The 12,671-nt window shown below is 37.4% G+C and overlaps 1 long non-coding RNA gene across 1 annotated transcript in view; it reads right to left on the minus strand.

Annotated features, from left to right (window-relative positions):
* Positions 1–643: 643 nt before the first annotated feature.
* LOC128497520 (uncharacterized) overlaps positions 644–12,671 on the minus strand; it is a 40,886-nt gene continuing 28,858 nt past the window's right edge. The window contains exons 2-3 of the long non-coding RNA XR_008354322.1: positions 9,234–9,320; positions 644–668 (exon numbers count right to left, since the gene is read on the minus strand). This is a non-coding gene — a long non-coding RNA (uncharacterized LOC128497520). The remainder of the gene's footprint in view (positions 669–9,233; positions 9,321–12,671) is intronic.

Consider the following 12,671-nt stretch of genomic DNA (forward strand, 5'->3'; position numbering starts at 1 on the left):
AGTTTTCAAATACAAGTGCACTCTTTGTATGCTTGACAGTGGAGGATTCTTAATTACATGCAAATGACCTGGTGCTTTTTTTTTTTCTTATGCAGATTCTACGTTCTTTCACAAGCTCAGCAATTAAACTGATTTCATTATAAAGTGAAGTCATAGAAAATAGAGGTCAAGATAGAAAATTTGTGTGCACTGCATTAAGTCCTTGATTTTACTGCCTATTATGAATTCTTGAAGATAATCCAAACAATTCACAACAATGAAAATAATCAACCGATGTAGCATAATGCAAGAAGGGAATGGGAAAACATGGGTGTAAATGTTGTTTATATGTTGACTTGTTTACCAGTGCCATTGCAGTTTGGGGTACACGTATCACTTTTTTGGCACATCAGTAAGCACTCCTGGCACATTTTTTATTAGCCTTTTGACTGGTCAGCAATGAAGAAATATTTATATTGCCAGCCTTAGGGCTGGGGCCAGAGCCACACTATTTTGTTGTTTGTTAAGACTTTTCTGATTGAAATGTTTTATTCACTACTGGTATAGTTCACAGAGGAGCTGGACCCCAGAAGATCTGTTTTTTGGTGGAGGAGATAGGCTGCTCCTGAAGTCTTTGGTGATTCCCTTCTTCTTCGGAGGACGGCCATATGGAAGCATTGCACCTTGAGCTAAAGAAAAAAAAGAAATAGTAGCATCGGCTCTTGTTAGAAAACATTCAAAAGATCTGTGATTATAATTCAAATGTACAGGTCTTAGATTGGGTTTCTTCTTTTTGTATATATCCTTGATTGAAGGGGTGGCCCCCAGTTGTAAAATGGATATTATTTTATTTCATGGGTCAGCATTTCACCACCAAAAATAATCTTGTCTAGAAAACAATTTATGACATATCTGTAAATGAAAACAGAATGTGTTTCCAATGACCTACAGGCTCAGAGAGATTATTTTTGGATTATTTCTGAAAATATGCACACGCTCAACTAATCAATTCTACATGTTTTTGTTGTTGGACTGTTTTTTCGATCTATTTGCATTGTTAAGCTAATCAAAATGTTTAATAAAAACATTTTACAAAAAAATCAACATTTAGAGTTTTTTTTAATTGAATTTTCTTTGTGGCTGTGTTACCTGGATGTCCTGATTTATTCTGTGGTTCGTGATTACAAAGGGATGGATCAAGAAAATGGTTATAATCTGAATCTTTGCTTATGTGATTAAATTGATCTGCATAATTTGTTTTTTTACAAACTTTTTTATTGTATTAAGAATATACTTTGCATATAGTAATCATAGTTTTTCATAGACATGAAACAAATACGCATTATGTTTTGTGTGTCCTTCCCTTAAATTGTTGTAAGTCATGACAAAAAATAAACATTTTCGATAAAGTAACAGTAGCATTAGAGGAAAGAGATTTTTACCATATAAATATGGCAGATTCACTACTCAGAACTGTTGCGTTATCCGAATCATTTATGGCATTTCGTGCCTTGGTGTCTTTGTAACCTAGGTGGGCACTGCACCCCTTCACCTATGTAGTAATAAAAATTTATATTAAAATTTTGGGGGGGTCATCTTATAATCGGGCAAATACGGTATTTACCAGATCCTTTTCTTTAGAATGGTTTTCCATTAATTACCGTCATTAAAGACCATAAAAACTGAATTTATATTGCAAGTAAGCCTTATGTGCACCAACTGTTTCCCATCAAAAGTAAAACAAACTGCTCACCTAACTTAAGCATATGCTTGAATTAATCACAATAAGGACTGTAAACATACATACATCATATAAATATGACATGTTACATACGCACTTGTTCACACACAGTGCACATAAATCGAGGAGACGTAATTGTTTGCACTAAATACAACTATAAATGTACATTAAACAGATTTAAATGTTTATCTACCGCTGAGATTTAGCCAGGTAGCTTTATTTTTGCCAGCATTTAAAAATAGTCATAGATCTGGTTCAACATCTATAGATTTTTAATAGACATAGCTGCTTGTATGTAATCATTGCTGACCATGTAGGTTGTATGACAGATGCAGTCACACCGGGGGCATCATGAGAAGGGGGTACCATAGAGCAAAAATGTATCAAACAGCCACTAATTAATATCAGTGATCAGCGGTTCTTGCAGGTTTCTACCTGTCATTCTATGCTACATTTTATGGGTAAAGGCTCGAAATGTTACCACGCTGAGGTCTCTGATGGTCACCATGCTGCTGATCACAGAGCATTGCTTCCTAATGACTACATGGTTAGGAGATCTCGGAGTTATTATTCATAGTATTGTTTTTCTATAAATAATTTTTTTTAAAGAAATAACTTGATGATGTCATTATGACAGGAAGCCTTTAGTTCAGGGATCACTAGGGAACTAGGGAACACTACAACATATTTTAATATTTATCAATTGCAAAGGGAGCACCAGAAAGGGAGTCCGGCCTTTAATTGCCTTTATTAATAATCATTCTGTTCCAGTTTCCTCAAGAAATTCAGGCAATATGATCATTTGGGGGATACATGTATATATCTATATATATATATTATCACCAATAATATTCATTAATTCATGTCTGTATCTTGGAGCAGCACCCCTGCCATCCATCAAGAAACCTCCTTTAAATAGGAAGGTTCCCAATGAAGCATTTCTCTGTGTTCCAAAGAATTTAAACAGGAACAACGGGAAAGAGATGAGATGAAGGTAAGGCAGATCTGACCCCATACACAAAGACAGGAATCAAATTTGCACTACTGAAAGTGGCAGTGATCTTTTAAGGGTTCTCAAATCATTAAAAATATACTTTCTAACATTGGAAAAATCATACCATGTATCTGAATGTATCTTCAGATAGAGACAATATCTCCCAGTGGTTAAAAGTGAGTGAAAAAATCTCCCATCTCTAAAAATAGGTGTTAAGGGGGAAACTATCATGTAAACCCATCCCATACATCAAAGGCAACGTGGCTTCTTTGAACCGTTATTGACGTCACAACGGTGTGATTTCAGGAAAAGTTATATAGTGTGTGACGGTAGGCAGAAGCTGTCTGTTTTCAACCATTTTTACATTCATCATTGCTTTTGGAATAATGGTGTTAGGGACTAAAATCAATTGGTTGTCCAATGGTAGCTAAATCAATATATCGGAACGTTCAGAGCACCAGCAGCCACATTATAGTGATTAAAGGGTATTGGTGCCTAGGGGCAACTCGGAAGTAAAACTGACATTGACATTAGCATTTGGTATTTTAGAGCAGACATGGCAGACTATTTTCTTAATGACACAAATATATCCCCACTCGAAGAATCAGGAGTACTTAATTGATCTGTTTATTCTTTTCCTTTTATCGACTGACACCGTCAACACGCGCATCGTTTAGTTTTGTTTTTTTTCTGTTGTTTATACAGGTTCTTATGTGCCTTTTAATATTATGCCTTGGCTCTCCGTTTATTCTGCTGTGGACTACCTTTGCGGCCTCAGCAATGGTTTCGTACTACGATGGTTGCCGATTTCCCATCGCACATGAATCGCTAATCTGGTATCTGCCTGTATAAGTGTATTCTGTTCTGCACCACTGTGATTTATGTCTACACCCATGTATCGCTTACTGATCGTATGTTATGGTTTTCACTGTATAAGAGTATATATACTTTCTTTATGTGACTTTTTGTACACTACTCGTTTGGATGTACTTATGGGTGTGCTGAACCGACGTTACTGTTGTATAACATCCTATTTCGCAGTATTGTGCTGTGATGTCTTCTGTTGCTTCTATTACAATAAACGGAGAATTTACAAAAATTATATTTCAATTACCCCAGGCCATAAAACAGCTTCTTCTAAGACATGTTTTAGGCATGATGCTAGTTCAACCATTTATTTTTTTCTTCTTCCACTTTTCTTGCACACATCATACCTTTTAAATACTTGGATGACTTTCGATAGAAGGTCCATACCAAATGAAGGCTGATTGTTGGTAGGATTGTAGAATTTCATGGTTTGCTATGTCCATTCTGATGCAGAATATATAGGCTTTAATTTTTGGAATGAAACAGTAAATGTGTTTTAGGTGGTGCGGCCTGAGATGTATTATTTGATTTGTTATTTGATTTCATAAATGTAATGCTCTTAAGACACGGTAATCACAGTGATGTTTAACAGACTGGCCTAAGGGGAGATATGAGCAAACAGTCTTGTGAGTTCTGGTTCACAAACTACTGCAATGGTGATCCAGCTGTCATAGCATGTTGTCAGGCAAGTCTAAAAAAATTGGTTCATTAGGGATGGTCTTATGACTGAAAGCTATACCTAAGGGCAAAAAGAATGTAAAGACACAGAAGCAAATCGATAAGAAAGACAAATAAGGATGTAGGTAAAAGTGTAGTCCTCCCTTAGGGGTAAAACCAGATGTTTAAATGTTTGCAATCTGGTTTGGAAGCTTCAAGAAGGAATCTTACTTTATCCACCATATGTTTTTTAACCTTATTTGAATTCCAATGTTTGTATTGGATTTGGGATTCATTTTTAATAATTGCAAAATATCATGCTATATAAAAGGAATTCTACATTGTTTTGTGTCTAGAAACTACTTCCGAGAAGACCAATTTTCTTGATTGTGTTCTTTACAATGCCCCAAATAATAAAACTATTTGAGGTTACACAAATGTGTTGAGGATCACTGGTGGGTTAACATCAGTCTATACATTTAATCTGCATTTGGCATATCTATCTATAAAACAAAGCAATGATTTAGCACATACCCAGCAAATACCATTCAAAAACACCTAACTAAGGCATAAATATTGGGGATTCTGACACACACTTTTGTCTTAACATATGATATGATCTTCACCTAAGTTACAATAATGAACAAACACAATCTGTTTTAACTAACATACCAATTATTGTATTAGTGTCCATATTGATTACATCATTCAAACATTCACAGTGTAGGTTGGATCAGTATGTGAAACCTTAGGCTAATCACTTCAAGAAAAGCTAACTGGTGTTCAACATTTTGAGTTTGCTCTTCTCAAGAAGCATCTGCTGATGTGAACCATGCCTCACAAAAAATAAATCTCAAAAGACATGCAATCAAGAATTGTTGGTTTGCATAAAGCTTGAAAGGGTTACAAAGTAATATCAAAGAGTTTACATATTCATCAGTCCACAGTATAAATTGTTTAGAAATGGAGTATTGTGGCTACTCTCCTTAGAAGTCTGCTCATAGCCATGATGACAACACAGGGCAAAAAAGAACCCTAGAGTAGCAGCTATGGGTTGAAGGAATGATAGGAACTGGTTAAATGTTCATGCATTTACCATATGCAAAACATTGACAGACATGGAGTCCATGGCAGGCAGAGGCGTAACTGATAGCGCCTATGGCAAGCACTGAAATTGCGCCCCTGTCCAAATATCTAAAACCCATTTATTAGCCCCTGCTGCCCATGTATATATAAATATTAGTCCCTGCACCCTTTAAAAGCCGCTCGCTGGTGCCCGCTGCTTCACTGCCGAGCGCCGAAATATGACGTCATATTACGGAGCTCAGCATGAAATGCCGGCACTGGGACGGAGGTAGAGGCCTCATGGAGGAGAATGATGAGCACCGAGCGGTTGCTAGGCGCCCCTCTCTTTCCTCCGCATCAAAAAAAAAGACGGCGTTCAAAAGCCGTTCACTGGCGCCCCCTTTCAAATGGCGCCTATGGCACGAGCCATAGGTGCCATAACCTAGATACGCCTCTGATGGCAGGACACCACAGAGGAAGCCGCTGCTCTCCAATTTACATACCTGGGAACTTCTGATCTCCGGCTACCAGGAGCCTTCCTTTGCGGGACGCGGCCAGAACTGCCCCGCTGACGTCTTGAGAAACACCCCCGTTTAAAGGGGAAATGGGCGGGGCGTGTCAAGACCCCGCCCCCGCAACCTGGAGGATTCAGGTGTTGACCCTGAGTTCCCAGGTATGCCAATTTAATATTGCTGTTTGTCTGAAGTTTGCTAAACAGCACTTTGACACTTCACATCTGGGAAAATGTTTTGTGGACCAATGAAACTAAACGTTTAATTGTTCTAAAAAAACAAAGGACACCACATACCTACATGAAAAAAAGGACACCACATACCTACATGAAAACATCATCCTAATGGTGAAGTAGGTGGTGGGAGCATCATGATTTAGGGCTGATTTGCTGCCTTAGGCCCTGGACAGCTGGTCTTCATCGAGGGGACAATCAATTCCAAATTCACTATTGTTTTTTCTTTTTTTCATTAGTATTCAGATTACAGGGCAACCCTTTAAATACAGTTAGGAATAAACCAAAACATGTGAGCTGTGCTACTACTGTTTTTTTATTCTAATATCGTAATAAGTAGTCATTTTTTGGTAAGTATACTATTTTATGTTACTGTGACTTTATAAAATATCAGATATGTGTCCAATAAACTAAATGTACTATCATGCCAATGTGTATAATTTTTTTATGATGACATCACAAAAGCTGGTTAAGGAAAATATAATTTATACATATCATTTGTACAGTAAACAAATGAAGTTACAGGGTGACACAAGCTTGCCAAATTTCTAGTATTCATAATTTAAACAATTTCTAATGCTTAGAATGTAAGCTCTTTGGAACAGGGACCCCATTCACAATATATTCATGCCTTTTTTACCCCGTTCATGAGGTCTGTTTGACTACTGTACTTCTGAATCTATTATGCTGGCATATTTAATTAAGAAGACAACTATGTATCTCGAATGGAAAGCAAACAAATCATATTAATCTTAAAAACACTACAATGTCAACATGTTCTTCAGTCATACTGACATACTGTCTTCTGGGTAAACTTAGCAATGTTGCTTTGTGCCAAACATAATAAAACTCATAACTCTTTTTTCTTATCAAGAAGAAAGATATGTATTTTTAAACCTCTTACAATTATTATTTTAACTTTTGCAAAATATTAAAATTCAAATAGATCAAAACCTGGGGACATATTTACAATGGGACAAGGTGACCTGACAATAAAGAAAAAAATCTGTCTTATATGCACTAAAACGGATGAAATCAGCCCTTTTTCACAGTAGAAAATAAATAAGGCTCCTATCAGTATTCCTCAGTTTTAATACTTTAACACAACCCAAAGGAATTCATAACTGGGCACTGATGAGAGCAGCTGACTCTATGGTTAATGAAAGAAAAACGATGCGTGGTTTGTTGACCTGTCTAGACCTTGTGTGTTAATGGTGGTCGAGTGCATGGTTTGCTGTTAACCTGCACAGTGCCAACTACATGTGATGTGTTTAGCGGTGGCACTGTAGGGTTCCCTCTCAGCGACTGCCACAAGTGATCACAGAGAAAAAAAATTTGTAATGTAGGGGAGGCTGCCCATTGGCTCTGTTCTTGGCTTAACTAGATGTCCTGTTTCTACACCAATTTTCATGGTGCATGGGCTAATCTCTGTAAAGAAAGTTGACACCGTGAGCAGGGGCGGATTAACAAAGGGGCAAATGGCCATTTGGCCTGGTGTCAAGTGCTCAGAGGCGGGCTGGGCCGGGGGGCAATTGCCCCCCAGGCCGCCCGAAATCTAATCTAAACGGCCCCTGGGTGCTGATGCCGCCGGCCGGCGCTACTTTAATACTTTTTAAAAAAAAATCTAATATGGCAAGCCGGATCGGCTATTAAATGAAAAAAAAAAAAAGTATTAAAGTAGCCCCGGCCGGCGGCATCAGCACCCAGCGGCCGTGTGCGATGGCAAGTGATGGGAGCAGCGTGAGGGGTGAAAGCTCCGCCCCCTCGCACGGACCTTTCACCCCTTACGCTGCTCCCATCACTATGCGGCCATCAGATTGTTGGAAATCTAAACGGCCGCTGCGTGCTGATCGCGCCGGCCAGCGCTATTTTAATACTTTATTTATTTATTTATTTTTAATATGGCAAGCCGATCCGGCATATTAAATAAATAAAAAAAAGGATTAAAGTAGCTCCAGCGGGTGGCATCAGCACCCAGCGGACGTTTAGATGAGAACCTACTCTCACCTCCTACGTAGTGAGAGTAGGTTCTCACCCTATTGAGAGTGTGCCTTGACGTGGCGGGTGAGCTTAATTATGCTTTGGCCAATTCATATAACCAAAACCTCTCATTTATATTATGTTTATATATTTGTTGCCAACTTTATTAGGGTAAGAAGCGCAGACAGTTTTTGTTTTTTGTATACATTGTACAGCCAATACACTGTTTCTTGCAGCATGCTTACACCTGTTTGGTAGGCCTTGTATTATACATTTGTATTATTTGAGCCTGTGACTAGCTTAGCGCACCGACATTTCTTTTTTTCCCTGTTTGCAATGTCTGTATTAGCCTGCACTCCGGTGCATGCATACAGTACTTGTGATGTGGGAGGTCTATAGTGAGGCAGGGGCCCCTCTCTTGCATCGGAGATATTTGCAAAGACATAGACAGACTCCATTAAGGGCATCAGTGATGGCAAAGTCAGCTTCCTACTTCCTGTCATGTTACAGGGCCTGACAGTAATAAGCTCTTGCTGAAGTCGCGGCATGGCTCTCTGCTTGGAAAAAAAGCCAAGGGTCAGAGTTAATGTGTCAGGATTCCCCAGCCTACAGCTACAGGAAGAGAGATACTCTGCAGTATGAGTTATTCATTATTATTTTTTCTGGATAGGTTTATGCACATACTAAGCTTCCTTCACTACATGTGCTGGCACCACATTCACTCTGCATAAGAGGTGGGTGAATTTATTTTCTTTAATTAGCATGTGTGTATTTTTGCTTTAGGTCTCACATCTGGAATATTAACTTAAGCAATTGAGAAGTAAATGCTTCTAAAATGTATTTAAAACATAAAAGATTTGGATGTTTCCATTGATAAACTGATGGCAAACAGCAATTGGAAATGATTATTTACAAAAGCCAGTTTCAAAAACGTCACATTTGTGAAGGAAACTATTTCGTTTAGACAAGTTTTGTTATGTTTCCTTGTTTATTGATTTATGTAACATGACATCATAGCACTCTAGAAAATAAATAACTTGATCACTGATGCCCTTTATGAGTAAGAATCGTGGCTTTAAATAACATAAGAGAAGCATACCTGAAAAGCAGATCTGCCACTTTTCTTAAATATTACAGATCTGGAGACTTAATAAACCCATGTAATAGTGTTTACATTAAATCCATTTTATATATTAAAAATGTACCTTATCTGTACACCATGGGAGCAGCAACCTTAACTTCCTCTTCAATGGATCAGCAGGATTATTCCTTCATATTACCGTATCTTTCTCCTGTTGATAAGTTGTTGATTTTTGTGGTCCATGCAGCATTTTTAACCCCTTAATGACAAAGCCTGTACATGTACGGGCTCAAAATGCATTGTTTTCAATGGGTTTAGGGACCGCCCATTGTCCTTAAGGGGTTAAGGATAGAGAAATCGATTAAATAACGAGTCATTTAGTGAAGTCCTACTTCCAGTATCAGTTTCTTCTTTCTCTGTGAAGGGGAGCATTGTGTGGCACACTCAGTCCTGCCCATGTTCTGACCCTTTAAGAGAAGGTCCTCTTACATCAAGTATTTTAATGGGTTTGAGCATATATATTGGTGTGTGTAATTGCAACATATGCGTCGGGCATGCTTTTTGACCCTGTCTATTGAAGAATAAAGTTTTTTCAATGATTGACCATTTTCTGCATTGAATCTGTCACAGTCCATGTGCTTAGGTGTCGTTTACTTTCCCCTTAAGGAAACAAGCATCCCAAAGAAGTCAGACAAAAGAGGAGCAAGTTGGATAAGATGTAACATGGGTCTCAAACAGGGCCAGACAAGCGATGATGCGCTCTCAAATCAGCATTGGGATAATCTCTCAAGTTATGCCACAGAATATTTTTTTTTGTTATTGTTTTGCAAATTCAAGCATATAAAACACATAAAATAACACTATTTTGTCAGCATGACTGACCTTGAAAACTAGATGTTAAAGACATTTTACTGCGAGTTCGATAATTGTCTCTCTATTAGGCAGAGTTGAAGTTGCAACGTGAAGATTAATGAATTCAGCACTAGACGTCGTGCTTGCGTACCCATTTGACTGGCACAGCTCTTAGAATCCAGCAGCTGCTAATAGGTGCGCTGATCTAAACATGTCTCTGCTCTGTGAGCACAAACATATACACTGCCCCATGCTGGCTTTAATTTCCAAATTGGCATTCATCAATACGTGCTTTAAAGTGAGATTCACAGATGCTGATTGCATGTGTTGCATAAATTAGTTCATTATTAAAATAAGGTCATTTAAGCCCACAAACCATTAGCATGAAAACTATTAGCATAATTTCATAAGCTAATAAACCAAGTACAGGAAAAGGAGTTAAGAAGTTCTCCGTGATAAGTGTTTCTACAGAGATTAAAGAACACAATTTTCTTATGCATATATTAACATTTTAAGAGAGAATTCATGCAAAAGCAATCTTTTCTGCATATATAAATCTTGGTTTTTATAATCTCCATATTTGGTCTCTAGAGCTATTTCAAAATGAGATGACTTTTTGGATGAATTTTAATGACTTTAAAACAATCTGACAGTGAACCTTTTAGGGCATGATGAAATGATTTACCTGTCTAACTTGTATCTCTGCAGATTTAATAAGATGCTTCAGTCAAACAGACGCAGGCTAAAGTTTTAGACGTAAGTTTCATGCAGAGAGATATCGAGCTGCCCATAGATAACTAGGAAATCAAACATGATATTAAAATAAAAATCCATCATTGGTACTCAAAGTATTATCTCAGTAATTATAGGAACGTAGCTTGGGTTAAGTATTCTTGGAAATGAATGTTATTATATTTCCATTCCCAGGAGTTTTCCAGTAGATGCCACGATTAACACCATCTTCAACTATTGTTGTGATTTTAAAAGCTTAGTTAATTCAGCTGCCATCCCATAAACAAAGGGCAAGTCTACCTGAATTATTCATGATCGATTATGACATAAAATACTACTACATGCACCATATGTATTACATCATTTTTCTCGTTTTGCTCAAAAAGGTAAACTTAATGGGACCATTGCAAAATATTTTAATGCTGGATTCACATTTGATTTCTATAAATCTAAATTTATATTTGTAGACAAGTGAAAGACGAATGTTATATACAATTTTCTTACTGTATTAAACAATATTTCAAAAGGTGTAAAGCCATAATTAATGTCTTTTTTAAGTAAATAACCTTTTGGACTAGCTGCTCACCAGTTGTTTTAATTATATAAAAAGAGAACAGTGCAAAGTTATATAAAGCTTTGCCATTGTACTCCTCTGTTTGAACATACGATTATAAAGAAGGGGCTTAATTAGGATCCTCCAAAAAGGCTTCCCAAAAAAACTACTATGGAAAACAAAAGCAGGGAAATATGGAATAGATATAAGTAAAAAGTAGGCATGTCTAGGTAATAAGAGATTCACCATCAGATAAGAGGTTGCCTTGTAGGCTAAAAATACTAGTGATGGGAATATATTTCGAAAAGTCTCTTCAAGCCTATAGTGGCCAGGTTATTGGAGAAATGGAGGAGATTGCTATTCCTTGATAGAAAATGGTATAGATTTAGTGGTCTATGAATTAGTAGGCAAAATAAGATTTATTAATCATTAAATACATCAATTTCTATACAGACAGTACCATATTACCACTGTAATGATCATTACTTTAAAGGGACTTTAATGCCAAGATATTGTCTTCTGGATCAGGAACATAACCTAATTTTGCTCACTGCTGCCTTTCGTAGCGCTAAACAAGCAGCGTTTCACTCATTTGATTTCCAGTCAGATGTTGGTTGCCTCCTTTTTGATATAACTGCTTTGCTACTAGTACATACGGGTGCCAAGGCATTGAGCGTGTGTGTTCATGCAGTCCCAATGCATTCTTGCCCTAGCATCAGGGATCAGGATTGTACCCTACATACACATATTGACCATTAGTCTAATAAGCAACTAACAAACTATAACACGGTGCTGGTTAGCCTACCTCCTGACTTATGTGACTGTTCCTTCAAGTCTCACCTGATAGTTGGAGTTCAAAGCACTAGTTTGCAAAAGATTTTATGAAATAAAAAATGCGCATAAAAAGGAACCACAATAGCTATGGAAATACAAGGAACCATAGCTCCTCCAAAAACCATAAAGTCCTTCAGACTGTAATGCTCTGGAATGCACTACCTATGGAGGTGATCATAAAGTTGGAGGAAAGGACATTTTACTGGTATGGTTGCTTACAGAGGCTAAAGTTCTCTAAAAATTAAGAATAACCAAGCATTAGGTGGATTAAAGATATGATATATTCCTCTAAGTGTATTGGACTTGTTTGTTAAAATCCTAATTCAATCTACAAAAAACTCAAACCATACAAACAGAGTAACTAATTGAGAGACTGTTAAGAGAATACTTAATGTATAATGTGTTTTCAGTAGAAGGGAATTTATACTCTACTGCAGGGGTACTCAATAGTCATCACTATAGTTATGTTGGATCTCAATACCCATGGTGCACAGCCAGTATGCTACAAGAAGTATCGTGTCTATAGAAAGCTCCATAACAGCTGAAGAGCTTCCTTTTATAATGTTACGTGACAGGTCCATTTTAAAAAGC

Source organism: Spea bombifrons, chromosome 5 (assembly GCF_027358695.1).
Source record: "Spea bombifrons isolate aSpeBom1 chromosome 5, aSpeBom1.2.pri, whole genome shotgun sequence".
Taxonomy (NCBI): Eukaryota; Metazoa; Chordata; class Amphibia; order Anura; family Pelobatidae; genus Spea; species Spea bombifrons.